This window comes from Delphinapterus leucas, chromosome 14 (genome assembly GCF_059928025.1).
Source record: "Delphinapterus leucas isolate spDelLeu-1000000601 "Yukka" chromosome 14, BTC_Dleu_Yukka2, whole genome shotgun sequence".
Classification (NCBI taxonomy): Eukaryota; Metazoa; Chordata; class Mammalia; order Artiodactyla; family Monodontidae; genus Delphinapterus; species Delphinapterus leucas.
The window spans coordinates 64,576,628-64,596,866 of NC_143142.1; the positions used below are offsets into that span (position 1 = coordinate 64,576,628).

At 43.4% G+C, this 20,239-nt stretch overlaps 1 protein-coding gene across 1 annotated transcript in view; it reads right to left on the reverse strand.

Moving 5' to 3' along the window:
* Nucleotides 1-20,239, reverse strand: part of ZBTB7C (zinc finger and BTB domain containing 7C) — a 377,651-nt gene that overhangs the window by 328,217 nt on the left and 29,195 nt on the right. The gene's annotated exons all lie outside the window — the stretch shown is intronic.

Here is a 20,239-nt window from a genome sequence, read left to right on the forward strand (position 1 = left end):
GGATTCCTCTGTATTATTTTTTATAACTGCATGCGAATCTCTAATGATCTCAAAATAAAAAGCTTAATTACAAAAAAGTAGAGAATCCCTCCCAGAAGACATGTTATCAAGGTAAGAGTGCCAATACACTCACATTGCCCCCCAACTTTCTCTCTCAGACAAGCACACACACACACCCCACCTATCAAGTGCCTTCAGCTGTCGCCATATAAATTTGCACTGATTTTCTGCCTCTCTTTAGAGAGGTCTCATCCAATCCCTTGTGAGGTCAAAGCAAACACCTCTGAGGACTTTCCTTTGGCTCCTGAAGCTCTTCCACAACTTGGCTCAGGAGCAAGCACTGGATTTGTAAGAGGAACCCAGAACCCACTAGGGAGAGAAAAGCAGGCAGATAGCCCAGCTGCATTTTAGGGAGGCCATGGGCCCCTGAAATTAAATGTAAAAGAGGGTGTGCATCTGGTACATGGTTCTGTGCATGCCACATGCTTTTTTGGAGAGATGGTCTGTGGCTGTCACCCATTTCTCAAAGGGGTTCATTTCCCAAAGGCAAGAGAAGGAAGAGGCCCACACTTGAGACCCACACCCTCCATTTTCTGCAGCCCCAGGAAAAACCGGTGAGCTCTGCCACGCCCAGACCACCTCTGGAAACTCCCAATATGCCTGCCGGTATTCCTGCCTCTAGTTGAAAAAGCAGTGTTCTGAAAATTGCTGGGCCCTTAGGATATTCAGTGTCCATCCTGTGGAGCTAGAAATGTCAGAGCTTGAAGATCTCTCATTTAAAATCCCCACTCCCACCCAACAGAAGGGACTCAAGCCCAGAAATACAGGATGACTTTGTAAGACCATCCAGAAAGTTAGCAGCCTAGTTTAAACCAGAACTCAGGTCTCTTCCCCCCCGCTGCCAGCTTTGGGACATCTGTTCCTTAGGTTGGCGTGAGAGCCTGACATCAGACAGGGCAACCAGGAGAGCGAAGGGTTAAAATGAGCACAGCTATGCAGAAGTTCATGAGCAAATGCTTCCTCTGAAAGTACCTGACAGTCCTTCTGAAGTGGCAGCCTGCATTACTCCGCAGAGCTACAAACAGTTGGCAATGAAGCTTAGGAACACTAGAGAAGTGCTATTACCTTGGAAGACCGGCCATTCAAGGCTCCTCTTTCCCAGGGATGCTTCCATCCAGCTCCCGCCTTCCTCCAAGCCCCTTCACTCCACCCATGGTTTCATTTACCGCGTGCTCACTCACTCCAAATGGTAAGTGAGGACCTCCGGAGCACCGAGAACACGGGGTAAAAGGCAGGAGGCCCGCCTCAGCACAGCTCACGCTCAGGGAGGCCCTGAACTCTGAAGAGGTCAATAACACCCCCAGCTCAGTCAGGCCCACTGCGAGCCCTGCAGCCCTACGTGTGGGGCTGCCCAGTATACCCGTCAACAGGCCCGTCACTGACCTCCCATCGCCCCTGAGCCGTCTGCCTCCCTCATGGCAGTCTCCACCCACCTTCCTTCCCTGAAGGCTCACCCCGCTGCAGTCTGCAGAGAGCTGGGGAGCAGGGAGAGCTCTGTCACCAGACAACTGGAAGAGCCTCCTGTCCGGCCTCCGTCTCCACGCTTGCAGCCCTTTAACCCCCTCCTCAGTCCGCTGCCAGAGTGAACATCCCAAATCACACATCAGACCGTAGCACTCTCCTGACTAAAGTCTCCTGTGGCAGGTGTTCGTGCCCTCCAGGCACGCCTGTGCTTCCCGACACTTCCCAGCCTCCTTTGCAAGTAGGCTGGGGCCATGTGGCTGTTTCTGGCCGACAGACTACGAATAGAACTATATGTGCCACTTCCAGGCTGAGGGCGCTAAGAGCTGGTATGCTTTCTCTGTCTTTCTCTCCCCTACTGCTGCAGACTCTGGAGGTCTCACCAGACTTCACTGGAGTAGAATTGAACCTTTGAGGTTAAGCCATTAACATGTTAGGGGTTGCTTATTGGACAGGTAGCATTGATTGACTAATAAAACTTTTCAGTGGCTCCCCACTGCCCTCAGGAGGTAAGTCCAAACCCTTTAGTGTAGCCATACTCAATGGCTTTTATGGCCTGGCCCAGCCCCCCCATTCTGGACTGTCTCTTGGCCCTCCCCTAAACACACTCTTTCAATAATCGTGATTCAACCATATTTACAGGTTCTGGAAGGGCTACGCCCCCTCCCACCTGAGACGTCTCCTCTATGTGGAATGCCCATACCTCCCCCCACTCCCACCTCCTCGATATGCTTAGCAAACTCATTCTTCAGTTCCCAGCTCAAGCATCCCCAACCCTGACTTTCCCTAGAAGAGCTGGGGGCAGCTTCTTCCTGACCAGTGGCATCTCCCTCTCCAGCCCCCAGAGAGCCCTTGCTCACACTGTATCTTAGTTTTTGTGCTTTACCTTGTGCGTTGCCCCCTCGACTGTGAGCTCCACAAGAAAAAGGAGAGTGTTCTCCCCATCCTTGTCTTCCCAGAGCCTGCCTTAGCATCTGTGCCCAGGAGACCTTCAGAAGATGTTTAAGGACCACACAAATAGAGCCCCCTTTAAACTTTCTGCAGAAAGTCACCTCTTCTTGAAGGAGAGATTCAACCAAGTTGCAGGACCTCTTCACGAAAAGAGGAGGCTTGAGGTGAGGGATAAGATGACCCATAATTACACTGGGCTCTTGAAAGAGTTCTAACAGGCCAGGTCTGTCTGCCTCTGTCCCCCACTGGCTCAGTGTCCCTGGGCAAGGCAGTCCCTTCTCTGGCATCTCTGGGGTCCCTTCCAGCACAAGCTTATGTGGTTCTGGGTATGGCAAAGCTGTCTCTGCCATCCTATCTGCTCTTGCTGTAGTCCCGCTCTTTCCCAGAAGCCTCCACTCAGAGCAACGGGCCCATTTCCCCTGAACCCCCTACCCATTTAACTAGAACCTGGTGAGTCATTCACCAGCAAGGTATTAGGTGTTATCCTTCCTCTGGCATTCTACTTTAATATGAGACCACAGGAAACTCAATGGAATGGTGCTCGCGGAGGGACTTCAGGCACGAGACAGGCAACGCTACAGATATCCGGCCAGTGGTGAGGAGTTCTCTGGAGACACGTCTTCCCTGCACCCCCTCCCAACCCACCCATCACATCACAGAGGCGAGAGCTGTGAAAACGGCTAGACCCCGGCAGATGGCACAGACGGTGCTGGCCTGAAAGAGAGTTAATGTTGGTGGAATATCCTGAGGGTGGGACCCGAGCTCCTCACTCCTCATTCCATGGTCTCTTTTATCTGGCATTTCTGAGTGAGACAATGAGCAGACAGACTGGAAAGTTACAGACGGGCCAGCTTTGCCGATCCCTGCCAAAAATGCAGCAAAGGAAGCTGGCGGGAGACTCAAGCCTCTTTAATTTCCTCTTCTGTTTGGCTTTGCCTGTGCTCCCCCTCCCACCCCCCGACTCAGAGTCTTTTGTGCCCTCGGGCTCCCAAGGAGCCCTGCTTCCCATCCCAGATGTGAGGGAACTCCTTCCCCCACCCCAAGTCGCTCCTGACTGGTGTGCTGGCCACAGTCAGTAAGGCTCTGGCTTTCCTTGAACAGCAAGGACACTTAGAAGCATGAGATCAACTAGGAAATCCAATTCCCAGGCCAAGCTGGAAATACGGTGGGCAGAAAGGCCAGGGGCAGCGGGGGTGTCTCTCATTCTGTCCCTCCAGACTGGAGTCAGGACCCAACCAGAAACAAAGCTGGGAAGAAAGTAAGTGGGAAAGCACCCCCCAAGAGAGGAGTGCCCTCAGAATGCCAACATGACCCCTTAGAGTGCCCCGCCCCTACCAGCAGGGTCTGAATAGCAACTCTCCACGGTCTACTCGGGAGCACATGCACACACACAACAAATGTAGTTGCCAAAGAAGACAAAAGAATAAAAGAGAGAGACATCAGGATTGAAATCGTGTCCCTATCCGGGCATGTTATTCAACTACAGTGAGCCGCGACTTCTTTCCCTACAAACTGGGGACGGTTTTCAGGATCCTGGCGAGGATTTAGTGAGATAACACTCCTGCTATGAGACTTGCACGGAGAGAGGCTTCCATAAATGTTAATAATTCCTCCCCAGATCCCGGCAACCAGTTGTCCTTTGAAAATGACAGCTCTGCCATCAACTAGCTTTGTGACCCCAGGCAAGTCCCTCACCTTCTTGGACTTTTCTTAAAGTTTCCTAATCTTGAAGAGCAGTGTTTCTCTGACTGAGGTGTGCATCAGAATCACTTGGAGGGTTTGTAAAACACAGATGACTGGGCCCTATCCCCAGAGTTTCTGATTCTGCAGTTCTGGGGTGGGACTGGACACTCTGCATTTCTAACGAGTTCTCTGGTGGTGTTGATGTTGCTGGTCCAAGAACCACACTTTGAGAAGCCCTGAAGTAGAGGCAGTGTAAGAACTCTTTGTACTTCTAGCAGTTTAATGAGTACGTTAAATTAATCCATATTAAGTTTTCAGTGATGAATACTGGTTCAATGTGCTCTTCTTAAGGCTACTTGTATTTTAAAGAGGATAATGTCTTGACCCAAAGAAATCATCTTTTGGTTCCCCACTTCTAAGTTAGGCATCAAAAGACCCCCAGAGTACATGACCAGATGATTTGGAGGGAAGGGCTTCCCAGGCCTCGCCAGTCACACGACACAGGTGTGACTGAAAAGTCATTTCATTTGCAAAGCTCTGGCGTCCCAAGTGAGTCAGCTGCACTTGGTTAATTGCCATTTGGGGGCACGATGTCTGAGGCCGAGGAAAGGCCCCTCGTTGCCTGAAATCAGCCCAAGGCCAGGCCCCATCGCTAGAAGCAGGGCTGTCAGTCAGCTGTGACATTCTGGATCCCCCCAGCCCTGTTAGGGCCAGAAGAACAGCCTGGTGCCTGGGGAGGAGGATAGAGCCAAGGGCCTGCAGCCCCAGAGGCTGTCGCTCTGTACATGTGCAGTTTGGGGTGTAGAACCCCTCTCAGCTTCACTCCCTGCCTTTGTGTCACTGTAAGACCTGTCCAGCAGGGTGGCTGGGCTCTGTAAATGCTGCTGTCATTCTGCTAATGCTCTGGGCCTGCCTCAGGGAAGAGAGCTGCCCTGCGTGTCAATTACAGAATGATGACACCTCCCCCGTGGCTTTGCACCAGTCCCCCACCCAGCACGGCCCTGTCTTTGGCGCACAGGAACACTGAAGAGGGTAGAGATCGTTACGTACCGACACCTCCCATCCCCACTGCGTTCTCAATACTTCTAATCGCAAACTTAGGCACATAGACAAAGTCTTCAGGAAAAAGGTCAGTGCTGAGAAAAAAGGCTCCTAGAAAGAATCCAGGGGCTGAAAGAAGGCTGAGATCAAGCCCTCAGGGACCCAACCTGGGTTCCCACTCCAGCCCAGCATGCAGGTCACAGGGGATGGGGGGAAAGGCCTCCAGGCGAGCCTACCCCCAAAGCATCATCGCACAAAGCACCTGGTTTTGCTTTTATTCATGCAGCAAACATTTAGTAAGTCTACGAATGTCTGAGCATTGGGTCGGTGGTGGAGATCTAAAGACAAACAAGAGGCGCCCGCCACCCACCGCCAAAGCTTCTGGTCTAAGAGGGCGAGGCAATTGTACAAATTATCATCAGTACACGCAGTGAGAATGGTGAATGCAAAGTCTATGTGATCTCAAGGGGAGAGATGGCCAAGTCTTCTTGTGGGGGGAGGGAGATGGGGGGAGGGAAGAACACAATAAAGCAGTGCACAAGGGTAACACCTGAACTCATCCTAAAGGATGAATAGGAGAAACCATGTCTGAACAGGGGTAATATTCAAAATCTTTAACAAATGCTAAGGCCCAATCCCAGCCAAATCAAAACAGATGCTGGGCTTGAATGTCAGCCTTACCAGGTAAATATGGCTAGCTAGACATATGCGTCTACTTCTGCTTCCTCCCCAAACCCTACTGGAATGACAGCTTTTTAAAAAGTAAGTATAAATAGACAAAAATGGGAAGAACCAGAGAGGAGATAAAAGTAACAGAATTTCTGAAGCTAGAAATCAGATGGACAAGTGGTAAATGGCCCAGGAATCCCTAGACGCTGAATTCTAAGCGAGCAGCGGGGGAAGTTGAGAACCAACGCAATTTATGCTGCAAAACCCCTTAACAGCTCAGAAATTGGTGGTACCAATCCCTCTTGAAAGCAAGAGAGAAGAAGGGAGGGATAAAACAAGGAAGGTTGGTGGGCAACCTGTTTAGGAAGCAGTTAGAGTCCCAGGTTCTTTCCCTGACTAGTAATGGCCCCTTGCCCAGCACAGCAGAAGAGGGAGGTTTATTCTGTTAAATAAATAGAGGCTTTCTGGACTGGGAGACACCAGGAGGAATTGAGGAGAGACCTACCTTGCTGAAAACAGGGGAATTAAAGATCATCTAGCTGAATTCTGGTTACTGAGGCGAGGCTCCTCTTCCACTGGGTACTCAGAGCACCAACCTCAGGATGTTACTCTCCAGGCAAGAGACAAGATGAGCCTTCTCTGAGGACCCCAACTTGACTGTGAAGAAAGACTTCATGATTTAAGAAAGACTTCATCTCACACAACTCAATATCAAAAAAACAAACAATCTGATTAAGAAATGGGCAGAGGACCTGAATAGACATTTCTCCAAAGACATAGAGATGGCCAACAGACACATGAAAAGATGCTCAACATCACTAATCATCAGGGAAATGCAAAACAAAACCACAATGAGATACCACCTCACACCTGTCAGAATGGCTAGCATCAAAAAGACAACAAGTGCTGCCAAGGATGTGGAGAAAAGAGAACCCTTGTGTAACGTTGGTGGGAATATCAATTGGTACAGCCACTATACAAAATAGCATGGAGGTTCCTCAAAAAATTAAAAATAGAACTACTGTATGATCCTGCAATTTCACATCTGGGTATTTATCTGAGGAAAATGAAAACACGAATTCAAAAAGATACATGCACCCCAATGCTCACTGCAGCATTATTTACAACAGCCAAGATAGGGAACAACCTAAGAGTCCATCAATAGATAAATGGATAAAGAAGATATGATTACACACACACACACACACACATACAATGGAATATGACGCATCCATAAAATAGAATGAAATGTTCCCATTTGTGACAAAATGGATGGACATAAAGGGTATCATGCTAAGTGAAATAAGTCAAACAGAGAAAAATAGCATGTGATCTCACTTATATGTGGAATCTAAAAAAGCAAAACAAACAAAACAGAAATAGACCCATAGATACAGAGAACAAACTGGTGGTCACCAGAAGAGAGGGGGGGTGAGGGTTGGGTGAAACAGGTGAAGATGATTAAGAGGTACAGACTTCCAGTTATAAAATAATAAGTCACGGGGATGTAATGTACCACATAGGGAATATAGCCAATAATATTGCAATCATTTTGTGTGGTAACAGACAGTTACTAGACTTATCGTAGTGATCGATTCCTAATGTATTCATAATGTATCATATGAATCACTATGTGGTACACTGAAATTAATATGACATTTTATGTCAACTATACTGCAATTAAAAAAATAAAAATAAAGACTTCATAACATTTAAGACTGCACAAGAGAAAGGCCCAGACAGATTATCTTCCAGTGAAACCCACGGTCATCAAATCCCACTTACACTGGTACTCTTAAATAGGTGCAGATGAACAAAAATAACCAGATAACTGAAGAAAGATCCAAAATTGAATAATAGACACCAAAACAAACAACTTGGAAGAAACAGAGACTGTGCAGGAAGAAAAAAACTTGAAAAAAATAGATCATAATTTCTTCAGGGAGACAATATTGCAGTCATAGAACAGGATGCTATAAAAAGGGAATAACAACAAAAAAATTCTTATTAAAAATATAACAAATGAAATATCAATAGAGGGCTGGAAGGTAAACTTAAGAAAACCTCCCAGAAAGTAAAGCAAAAAGACAAAGAGATAGAATAGAGAAGAGAAAAGTTAAGGGAACTACAGATCCAGTCCAGAAGGTCTACTCTCCAAATGAGAGGCTTAGAAAGAGGGAACTGGGTGTGGGGGGAAGGCATAAAAAAGAAAAGTAAATCATCTACAAAATCAAGAAAATGTCCTGGAACTAAAGGCCCCAGAGGTTACAGGTTGAAAAGGCCAGCCAAGTGGGCCCTTAGATAAAAATATGGGTGCAATGATAAAAATAGATCCACTGTAAGGCAAAACACATCATTATGACATCTCAGAATACGGAGGCAAAAAACAAAAACAAGAACAAAACATGTTCCTGGGTCAGAAGACTCAATGTTAAAATGTTAGTCCTTCCCGACTTTATAGACTCAACACAATCTCAATAAAAATTCCAGAAAGCTATTTTGTAGATCCTGACGAACTGATTCTAAAGTTTATATAGAAAAGCAAAAGACCTAGTGTAACCACCACAATACAGAAGAAGAACAAAATTGAAAGGCTCACAAAATTGAAAGACTCACAATACCAACAAAATTGAAAGACTCACAAAAATATAGTAAATTTCCAAATTTACTATAAGGTTACAGTAATCAAGACAGGATGTGAAAAGAATAGTGAAAGAATAGACACATAGGTGAATAAAACAGAATAGACAGCCCAGAAAAAGGCCCACACAAATGTAGTTAACTGATCTTTCACAAAGGAAAAAAGGCAACTTATTAAAGGTTTATCAATTTTATTTATCTTCCCAAAGAATGAGGTTTTAGTTTTATTGATCTTTGCTATTGTTTCCTTTGTTTCTATTTCATTTATTTCTGCTCTGATCTTTATGATTTCTTTCCTTCTACTAACTTTGGGTTTTGTTTGTTCTTCTTTCTCTAGTTCCTTTAGGTGTGAGGTTAGATTGTTTATTTGAGATTTTTCTTGTTTCTTGAGGTAGGAATGTATTGTTATAAACTTCCCTCTTAGAACTGCTTTTGCTGCATCCCATAAGTGTTGGATCATCGTGTTTTCACTGTCTTTTGTCTCTAGGTATTTTTTTATTTCCTCTTTGATTTCTTCAGTGATCTCTTGTTATTTAGCAACGTATTGTTTAGCCTCCATGTGTTTGTGTTTTTTACGTTTTTTTCCCTGTAATTGCTTTCTAATCTCATAGCGTTGTGGTCAGAAAAGATGCTTGATATGATTTCAATTTTCTTAAATTTACTGAGCCTTGATTTGTGACCCAAGATGTGATCTACCCTGGAGAATGTTCCATGTGCACTTGAGAAGAAAGGGTAATCTGCTGTTTTCGGATGGAATGTCCTATAAATATCAATTAAATCTACTGTGTCATTTAAAGCTTGTGTTTCCTTATTAATTTTCTGTCTGGATGATACGTCCACTGGTGTCAGTAAAGTGTTAAAGTCCCCCACTATGATTGTGTTACTGTCGATTTCCTCTTTTATAGATGTTAGCATTTGCCTTATGTATTGAGGGGCTCCTATGTTGGGTGCATATATATTTATAGCTGTTATATCTTCTTCTGGGATTGATCCCTTGATCATTATGTAGTGTCCTTCCTTGTCCCTTGTAACAGTCTTTATTTTAAAGTCTATTTTATCTGATATGAGTATTGCTACTCCAGCTTTCTTTTGATTTCCATTTGCATGGAATATCTTTTTCCATCCCCTCACTTTCAGTCTGAATGTGTCCCTAGGTCTGAAGTGGGTCTCTTGTAGACAGCATATATATGGGTCTTGTTTTTGTATCCATTCAGCCAGTCTATGTCTTTTGGTTGGAGCATTTAATCCATTTACATTTAAGGTAAATTACTGATATGTATGTTCCTATTACCATTTTCTTAATTGTTTTGGGTTTATTTTTGTAGGTCCTTTTCTTCTCTTGTGTTTCCCACTTAGAGAAGTTCCTTTAGCATTTGTTGTAGAGCTGATCTGGTGGTTCTGAATTCCCTTAGCTTTTGCTTGTCTGTAAAGGTTTTGATTTCTCCATCAAATCTGAATGAGATCTTTGCCAGGTAGAGTAATCTTGGTTGTAGGTTCTTCCCTTTCATCACTTTAAATATATCATGCCACTCCCTTCTGGCTTACAGAGTTTCTGCTGAGAAATTAGCTGTTAACCTTATGGGAGTTCCCTTGTATGTTATTTGTCATTTTTCCCTTGTTGCTTTTAATAATTTTTCTTTGTCTTTAATTTCTGTCAATTTGATTACTATGTGTCTTGGCATGTTTCCCTTGGGTTTATCCTGCCTGGAACTCTCTGTGCTTCCTGGACTTGGGTGGCTATTTCCTTTCCCATGTTAGGGAAGTTTTTGACTATAATCTCTTCAAATATTTTCTCGGGTCCTTTCTCTCTCTCTTCTCCTTCTGGGACCCCTATAATGTGAATGTTGGTGTGTTTAATGTTGTCCCAGAGGTCTCTTAGGCTGTCTTCATTTCTTTTCATTCTTTTTTCTTTATTCTGTTCCGTGGCAGTGATTTCCACCATCCTGTCTTCCAGGTCACTTATCCATTCTTCTGCCTCAGGTATTCTGCTATTGATTCCCTCTACTGTATTTTTCATTTCAGTTATTGTATTGTTCATCTCTGTTTGTTTGTTCTTTAATTCTTCTAGGTCTTTGTTAAACATTTCTTGCATCTTCTCGATCTTCGCCTCCATTCTTTTTCCGAGGTCCTGGATCACCTTCACTATCATTATTCTGAATTCTTTTTCTGGAAGGTTGCCTATCTCCATTTCATTTAGTTGTTTTCCTGGTGTTTTATCTTCTTCTTTCATCTGGTACATAGTCCTCTGCCTTTTCATTTTGTCTATCTTTCTGTGAATGTCAAAGGCAACTGAATCGAGAATGGGTAGTCTTGTCAACAAATGATGCCATAATGATTGGATTACAACTATATATATATATATATATACACACACATGTATATATATATATACACATATATATACACACACATATATGTATACATATATATACGTATATATGTATACATATATTATATATATGTATATATATATATATTCGTTACACATAGACTTTACACCTCACATAAAAAATCAAAATTGATCATAGACTTAAATTTAAAGTGTGAAACTATAAAACTTCTTGTTGAAAACATAGTAAAAAATCTCCATGAACTTGGGTTTGCTGATGAGTTTTAAAATATGACACCAGTAGCAAAAGTTTTGAAAAACACAGATAGTTGAAAGGAAAAATTGTTAAGTTGGGCTTTATTCCATTTAGAAACTTCTGATCTATGAAAGAAAAGCCCCAGATTGCTTGTCTTTCTCCCACTGTCTCCTCAGACAAGGGAGAAAGTATCTGCAAAACATATATCTGAGAAAGGACTTGTATCCAAAATATACAAAAAACTCTGAAAACTGAACAAAAAGAAAACAAACAAGCCAGTTAAAAAATGGACAAAAGATCTGAACAGATACCTCACCAAAGAAGATATACAGAGGGCAAGTAAGTTTATGAAAAGATGCTCAACAGCATTTGTGATTAGGAAGTTGCAAATTGAAACAACAATGAAACATCACTACATAATACAGAATGGCTAAAACCCCAAAACTGACAATACCAACTGCTGTCAAGAGTGTGGAGCAACAAGAACTCTTATTCGTTGCTGAAGAAAATACAAGATAGTACAGTCACTTTGGAAGACATTTTGGCAAATTTTTAACAAAACTAAACATAGCCTTACCATACAATCAAACCATAGTGCTCCTAGGTATATACCCAACTGATCTGAAAACTTTTGCCCACATAAAAAACCTGTATGTGAATGTTTATGGCAGCGTTATTCAAATTGCCAAAAACTGGAAACAACCAAGATGTCTTTCAATAAGTGAACAGATAAACAAGCTGTAGTACATCCATAGAATGAGGTATTATTCAGCACCAATAAGAAATGAGCTACCAAGCCTCAAGAAGATATGGATGAATCTTAAATGTATATTGCTAAATGAAAGAAGCCAATTTGAAAAAGCTACATATTGTATGATTCCAATTATAGGACATTCTGGAAAAGAAAAAACTATAGACACAGTAAAAGATCAGTGGTTACCAAGGGGTCAGGGGAGAGTGAGGGAAACAGATGACACACAGGAGATATTTAGGATGGTGAAACTTTTCTGTACGATACTGTAACGGTGAATACGAGACATCAAGCATTTGTCAAAACTCATAGAACTTTACAGCACAAAGAGGAAAACTTAACACATGAGAAAATGTTTTAATCATTTAGGAGGTGGAGATAGCCCAGGATGGAATTCAGAATATGACACTAAAATCTAAAAGTATTATATATACAAGTTCACTGAAGGGGGTGGGAATAAGGTGCTGACCAAAGAACCTTAGAGTACCTAAGACTAAAAGAAAAAGGAACTATACATAAGAACTATACTCTAGTTTATAAAGTCATTTCCCACAAGAATATAGATTGACAACTATGAAATTATTACACATGTATTAAGGAACTAAATATTAAATGAATGACATATGATGGGAGCCAGGTTTCTGGGTTTTTTAAAGTTTTTTTTTGATATGGACCATTTTTTAGTGGACCATTTCTTAAAGTCTTTATTGAATTTGTTACAATATTGCTTCTGTTTTATGTTTTGGGTTTTTGGCCACGAGGCATGTGGGATCCTAGCTCCCCAACCAGGGAGCAAACCCACATCCCCTGCATTGGAAGGTGAAGTCCCAACCACTGGACCACCAAGGAAGTCCCAGGAGCCAGGTTTCTCACTATTGGAATGGACAGTTACAAATAAGCAAAGGCTAGAATAATCCATGTGATAATAGATTAGTATTGGAGACATGAGTATGAACTCATGTTTACTTAATATAGAAATATTTACAGATACGTGTATATACTCAGTTTAGTGTGTGTATATATATATATATATATATATATATATATCCTTGCTCTGTCATCTGAGAAGGACTAGAAGCAATGACACCCCAGGAGCAATGAGCACACCAGTGCCCAGATCTAGGTTTCCAATACCATTCTTCAATAAAAGGACTTAGGTCTTCTTGGAGAAGTGGCTGGTTCTACGACTGGGGCAGAAAATACACAAAATGAGCCTGGAGCATCTTGTAGTGCCAGAGAGTAAAAAAAGTAAACACACACACACACACACACACACACAGAGTGACAGTGATGGGGGTATGTCAGAAGAATACAGAAGCCAACAGAAAGAGTTCCTAATGGCAAAAATTGGAACAATTTAAGCAACAAAATAAATAAAGTAGTACTGGATCATAACCCAAAGTGTAAAATGAGTCCATAGTAATATAAATAAATAATTGGTTAAGTAAATCAATGGTAAAGAACAGACAAATCTCCTATGTGGAAGAATTCCAAATAATTTATGAATGTAACTCCCCATTTCTTAAGTGTGGGAGGTGCATAGTGACTTTCTTTCAAAGAGAAAATTATGGAAAGGAAGAAAAAAACGAGAGTTACTTTAAAGTGTAGAAACCTGACAAACACTGTCTCAAGTCAGATGACCAAAGTTAATAGCAACAATAAGTCATGTTGATAGTATGTAGCGTTAATTTAATGTGATGACAGTGGCACTTACCTCTGTGATCTTCTTCCCCAAGACATATTACCCCAGCCTAATAATGAGAAAAACTTCAGGTGTATCCCAATTAAGGGACATTCTACAAAAATATATGACCAGTGCTCCTCAAAACTCTCAAGGTCAGCAAAAACAAGGAAAGTCTGAGAAACTGTCAGAAATGCAACTAAGTAGATACGACAACTAAATGCAGTGTGGTATCATGTATGGGATCCTGGAACAGGAAGGGACTTTAGGAGAAAACTAAGGAAATCTGAATGAAGAATGGAATTTAGTAACTGACAATATATCCATATTTGGTTAATTTATAGGGAAAAATGTACCATACTAATATAAGATGTTCAAAATAGGGACAACTAAGTATGGAGTATATAGGAATTGGCTGTACTATCTTCACAGTCATTCTGTAAATCTAAAACTCTTTTAAAATTAAAAGTTTGTTTTTAAAAACCCCTACAACCTTCCAGAAAGAAAAAACAGGGCATGTAGAGGATCAGGTATCAGAGTAGTTTCAGACTTCTCAATAATAACAGTGAAATCTAAAAGAAAATTGGAAAATGCCTTCAAAATTCTGAAGGAAAATGGTTTCCAAACTAGAATTCTATACCCAGCCAAACTGTAATTAAGCATGATGATCAAATAAATATACTTGCAGCCATACAAAGTTTCAAATAATTTATATCCCACATACCTCTTCTTAGGGAGCTACTAGAAGATGTGATCTGCCAATACGGGGGTGTAAACCAAGAAACAGGAAGCCATGGAATATGGGAAAGAGAAAATCCAACACAAGAGAAAGTCAAAGGGAATCTCAAGGTGACCCGAAGATGACAGCTATGAACCAGGCATAGAGATCCATCAGTCCAGATTGGAGCACTTCAGAGATACAAAGAGGGATTTCTGAATGAAATAAAATCTGAATATTTTGGGAAGAGATTTAAACAATTGGTAGGGATTAGGGGATTGAATTAGTAATAAGAACATGAAATCATAAGAAAATGAAAAATAATACAATGATCAACTTTAGGGAAAACAAAGAGTCATTCAAGAAAGGAACAGCATCACAGAGATACTAGATGGTTCACCTGGAAAGAGCATGTACACAGTCATAACAATGTAAACACAATATTTCTACATAAATATGTTGGTAAGATAGGGAGGTGATGTGTCAGATTTTACTAGGTTATATTGCAGTAATAAAATAAATCTCAATGGCTTACAAAAGTTCTCACTCAGGTAACATTGTAGCACAGCTGTGGGTCAGCTATGACTATACCATATGTCTCCTTCATTCTAGGATCTAAGCTAAAGGATTAGCCCCTTAAGGGGACATGTCCATTTTCTTGGCAGAGGGAAAAAAGTAACTCACGCAGGCCATGCAGTGTCTCTTAAACTTCTGATCAGAAGTGGAATACATCACTTCCACTCACATTCCATTGACCAAGCTAATCATACGGCCAAGCTCAATGTCAATTGTATTATTCCTTCCACAGGTATGATAGTCACATGACAATGTGAATAGACATACTATCCATTTACAGGGAGGCAGTAATTCAGTTGGGAACAATAATACAATTGATGAATGTATTTACGTATTGTAGCACCAGGTGGAGGATAACTGTGGCAAAAGAGGTAAATTTTCACCTTCTAGTAGTAGGAAGCCAATAGAGAATGCCTAAAACTGAAAAATCAAGAAGTGGCCATTTATGCATGTTATTTAGAAATATGGACATAAGTATGATAATTTAGGAGAGGGCTTCCCTGGTGGCACAGTGGTTAAGAATCCACCTGCCAATGCAGGGGACACAGGTTCAAGCCCTGGTCCGGGAAGATCCCACATGCCATGGAGCAACTAAGCCCGTGTGCCACAGCTACTGAGCCTGCGCTCTAGAGCCCACGAGCCACAACTACTGAGCCCACGTGCCTAGAGTCCGTGATCCGCAACAAGAGAAGCCACTGCAATGAGAAGCCCACACACCACAACCAAGAGTAGCCCCCACTCGCCGCACTAGAGAAAGCCCGCGCACAGCAACGAAGACACAACGCAGCCAAAAATAAATAAATAAATTTAATTATTAAAAAAAAATAAAGACACATCACCTGCACTGGAACCAGCCAGACTGCCCCTGGAGCCCCCACACACTGGGAACAGGGGGGTTGAAAACCCACTGGGTGAGTCTTTAACAAAGTAGGAAAAGGAGCACCGTCCCTGCATCCTGTCACCACATCCCCAGAAGAGAAGCTGCTGGAAACCGGAGGGTGTGGTCAGGAAGCTGGGAAAGGAATTGGAGAAGATGTGGCAGAAGGCAGTATTGGATGATAAGTCACAGTGTCGGATACAACCTCATCCCAGCCACCGTATCAAATGCATGCACATCCTTGGCTGAATGGGGTTGCTATAATGACCGCACAGTTGAGGTGAGTTGAAGCAGACCTCATATACATTTAGAAGACATTTTATTCCATGTTTACTATTTTTGGGTTGGCAGATCTCTTTTCAACTTGCAATCAACATTTTCTTTTCAGGTCTCAAGTATTTTTGTAGGTCTTTGTGACATTTGTAGATCCTTCTAGTTCTCACAATGCTGTGTGCAGCAGTTAGGAAGCAGTTGATAACCTCTTCTGAGGCCGATGGGGGGTCACTGGATTAGAACATCATGATGAGGGGCTAAAGTCAGGGTTTCAGTTCCTATCCTGGCTGACTGGGTTTGCACAGCTCGGCAATAACAGAGCCTACCTTGGGGGTACAGCCAGAGGGGGTGGAAGGCCCCAGACAAAATCATCCTCATTCCAATTCTAAATGCATGTGCTATTTATTGTAAAGGGGGTAAAATACGCCCTACACAAAGGCAGCCCTGCCCACAAAGCACTCACCATTGGGAGTGGAAGGTAGAAGGGCAGAGATGGATGTACATCTAGAAGCAACTGAAGCATACAAAAAGTCCCTTTAACCTCTTCCAGCTAGCAGTTCAGAAATACACAGGAAACCCTTGATATTTGCAGAGTCGTGATTTGTGGTTTCAAACATGCACAGCACTGCTTGCTCCTCGCTCCTCTCCAGCCCACACGGTTATGCTGCAGGCAGCCAGTGCGGCAGACACACGGCCACATGTGTCTCTACAAAGCTCCCTCAGAGTGGCCTTTCAGCTGCCCTGATTCCATGAGAAGGAGGTTCTCCCCTCCCCCCACCCCCAGCTCCCACAAGTACATTCTCTTTAACCCCTTATGGTTGAGTCACAGAACCATAGAATGCTTGAACTAGAAGACAGGGCTCTTAACCCCCACTTTTTTCTGACTCTCCACCCATTTTTCCTGCCATCCCAGCCCCTGTCTAATGAAATCAGGTAGGGGTGTCCCCTAAGCAGAGGTTGCGCTCTCTGGTGAACACATTGCAGGCTGACCTCTGATGGAAGGTCTTCGCCATTCACCCCAAGGACAATCACGGCTGGTGTGCTTGATCAAGAAACTCTGCCCCCAGCACCACCAATAGCAAGCATCTTCTAGGCTAGATACTGAAGGGTGGAAAGAAGAGATGGAGGGAAGGGCCGAGGGCAAATGCTGAGAGTCCACAGGGGAAGAAAATGTAGCAACCCAACATCCAGGTGAACTTGGATTCAAAGCCTATTCCTCCCATCCATTCAACAAGTATTTACCCTGGCCAGTGCTGCAAACACAGGGGCATGGATGCCTGGCAAAGCGGGGAGCGCAATCTAAGCTGAAGACGCTGGGTGTACCCACAGTCATCATATTTTCCAAACCACAAATCAGGGCTCTTCTGGAAAACCCAGGTCATAGAACAGCAGGAAATACACAAAAGAGCCTCGAGTGTAGGATGGTGAGATACAGCTTGTATATAGATGTGCTGGGAGAACGCAACTGGTAACCTGAATAAATCCAGGGGCCCCACCTCACCCAGTCTCTAGTCAAAGATGCAAAGTCCAGCAACCTAGAGTAACTGAATGGAGATTCCAGTCTTGTCTTGCTTCAGCTCAAAGAATGACATCGGACACCAAGTGATAACCCACAGAATCATTTCTCAAGGTGCCCTTTCTCTCCTCCCCAAATCCCCCACACCTCTCTGGAGCATCTCCTTGTCAAATCTTCCAAACCCTCCTGGGTGCCCAGCACACAGCTTCTCCATTCTCTTTCTCTTTTCTCAGCCCACAGTGCTGTGGGAGCAGTTAGTTCCCATGGGATGATCCAGGAAGACTTCTTGGAGTGGGAGGCATGTATGGTAAATTTTAAAAGATGAGCTGGATTTTAATAGAGGAGAAGTGAAGAACATTCCAGGTTGAGGGGCTCTAATGAGCAAAACTAGGAGGTGGCATGAAACGCCCTGCCATGTCAGGGACAGTAGAGTAGCTGGGGTCAGTGTACGCAAAGACATAGAGACAATGAGACTGGGAGCCTAGTCAAGAGTGGATTTGGAAGTCAGAAATCTGGATTCACTGGAGGTCTTCAGGTAGAAAGATAAGGTGTACCAAACAGCATTCTGGGAATACCCATTGGCTGGGCTAGAGTGAAGGAGACCAATATGAAACGTATTTCATCCACCCACCAAGCCAGCCTCCATTTTAATGGATGCTCAAAATGAATGGGTTTTTATTTCTAATAGGCAGTTGTAGTGAAGACTACAGAAAACTTGGTCACCTGAAATCCACAGATAACTCTCAGGTCGACTGTAGCATCATTTTATGGCCAGCTGCCTCCTCCAGCCAATCTCTTCCCTGAATTTCAGAAGGTTGCAAAACAGATGGTTCTGACCTTCATGTCTCTGCCTCTATCCTCCCTCAAGCCAGAGAAACAAACAGTGAGATGGGCCGGAGGGGGAGGGCCAAGAAGAGGATATGGACCTGGGCCCCGATATCCTTGATACAAACAAGCAGGGAACTTGTCAGAAGTGGCAAACCAGCTAATAGTGTAATATCACAAGTACCAACTGACAAAGAGAGAAAGAAAGCCTGGTTTTCACCGTAAATACTGGTCTAATTAGTTATGCATGTTTGTTTTATAAGACTGTTTTCCTCCTTCCAATCAAAATCCCAGCCACACTTCAAAACTCACCTCAACCACAAAGCTGCCCTCATTATCCCACCCTCCCTGCTGTCACTCTGACCGTCTACAGTACCAAATAGTCTGCCACCAAATTCTGATGCTGTCCTGTATTTTTTCATCTTCTTTCAATGGATATTCATGTTTTCTCCCTGCTGAGGGAATGTGTTCCTTAAGATCAGGTACTGTGTCTTATGTTGTCACACAGACTTCCCCACACCACCTAGCAGTGTGTCAGGATACAGAAAAAACAAATAAACTGTTGCTGAGTAACTGGTTTTTTTTAAGTGTCTGTAAAATATAGCAGTGCTTGTATTACCTTCTTCTATACTGGGAAATCCTTGAGAGAAGCTGGCTTTAGCAAACTGATTTTTAAATATCTTATTTCATTTAGACTGACAAATACTAATATCGTAGAAGTCAGAGCTGGAAGAGAGAAACATTTGGACAACTTGGCCCATCTCACATGGAAGCAATTGGTATAACTGATCTAGAACCAGTAGGGACAAAAGGACTGTTAGAAGAGCACATCAGTATTCACAAATGATGTTCTCCCAGAGTTCACATGCTGTCCCCTCTCATCTTGTTTACAGGATTCATTTGGCCTTCCCCTGCCTCCAGTCTTTATTTGGACCAAGTTACACTGCAGCCCGACCCTGTCTGAATCATCACACTTTCTAAATGATTGCCCTGCCATCTGAATTAATGTGGAGGCTTAAGGCTAGAAGTAGCAGGTTAACTTAGCACGTAGCAAAACTACATTTTGTCATTTACGTATTCACAGAGTGATGTTCAGTGCTGTGTGTGTGTGTGTGTGGTGTGTGTGTGTGTGTGTGGTGTGTGTGGTGTGTGTGGTGTGTGTGTGTGTGTGGTGGGCCTGCCTGTTGACCTTGTGAATGCCTGGGGGCCTGCACCACCGCTATAGATTAGGTCATAAAAGAGCAGGGTGGAGACAGTGGGACTAAGAGACAGATGGAAAGGTGTGGATTCAAATCCTGATTAGGCAGTTCCAGGCCCTTCACTTCCCTGACCCTTGGTTTTCTTGCATCTAAAGGGTTGTTGTAAAGATTGAAAATATGTGTGAGCATTTAGCACAGAGAAAACATTAATAAATGGTAGTGATGTCAGGACTGCCCCCCCCCACCAGGTATTCCCCCAGGTGGCCTCACAGCCTGTCATCCAGACCACCCAGGGCAAAACCCCAGCCTGAAGAGGCCTGTCGGAGCTGCATTCATGTGCAGGGAGATGCTCTCCTGATAAAAAACAAAGCACTGGATCAATACAGAAAAAGAGAGAGCTGGGCGGAAAGCAAGTAAGCATGCTCCTTCATGCGCTACTGAATCTGCAGAGCCCAGCACAGGGCCTGACGCACAGAAGGCACTTGACACGCATTTCTGAATGAACCGCTAAATGAATGAGCGAAAGCTCTCTGAATTCTCTATATGTAGGTTTCTCTAGAATCCCTTCTCCACATTGGAAGATGCCCTACGCTTACTGAGCTCGAGTCAGAAGATTTCCAACAGAAAAGCATTGCTGGTGTATTTAAAGACCCCATCACTGACGTCACATGAAACTATGGACATCCACAGGAAGGGCAGGGCTGCCCTGGGAATGCTTACTAAAGGAAAGTCC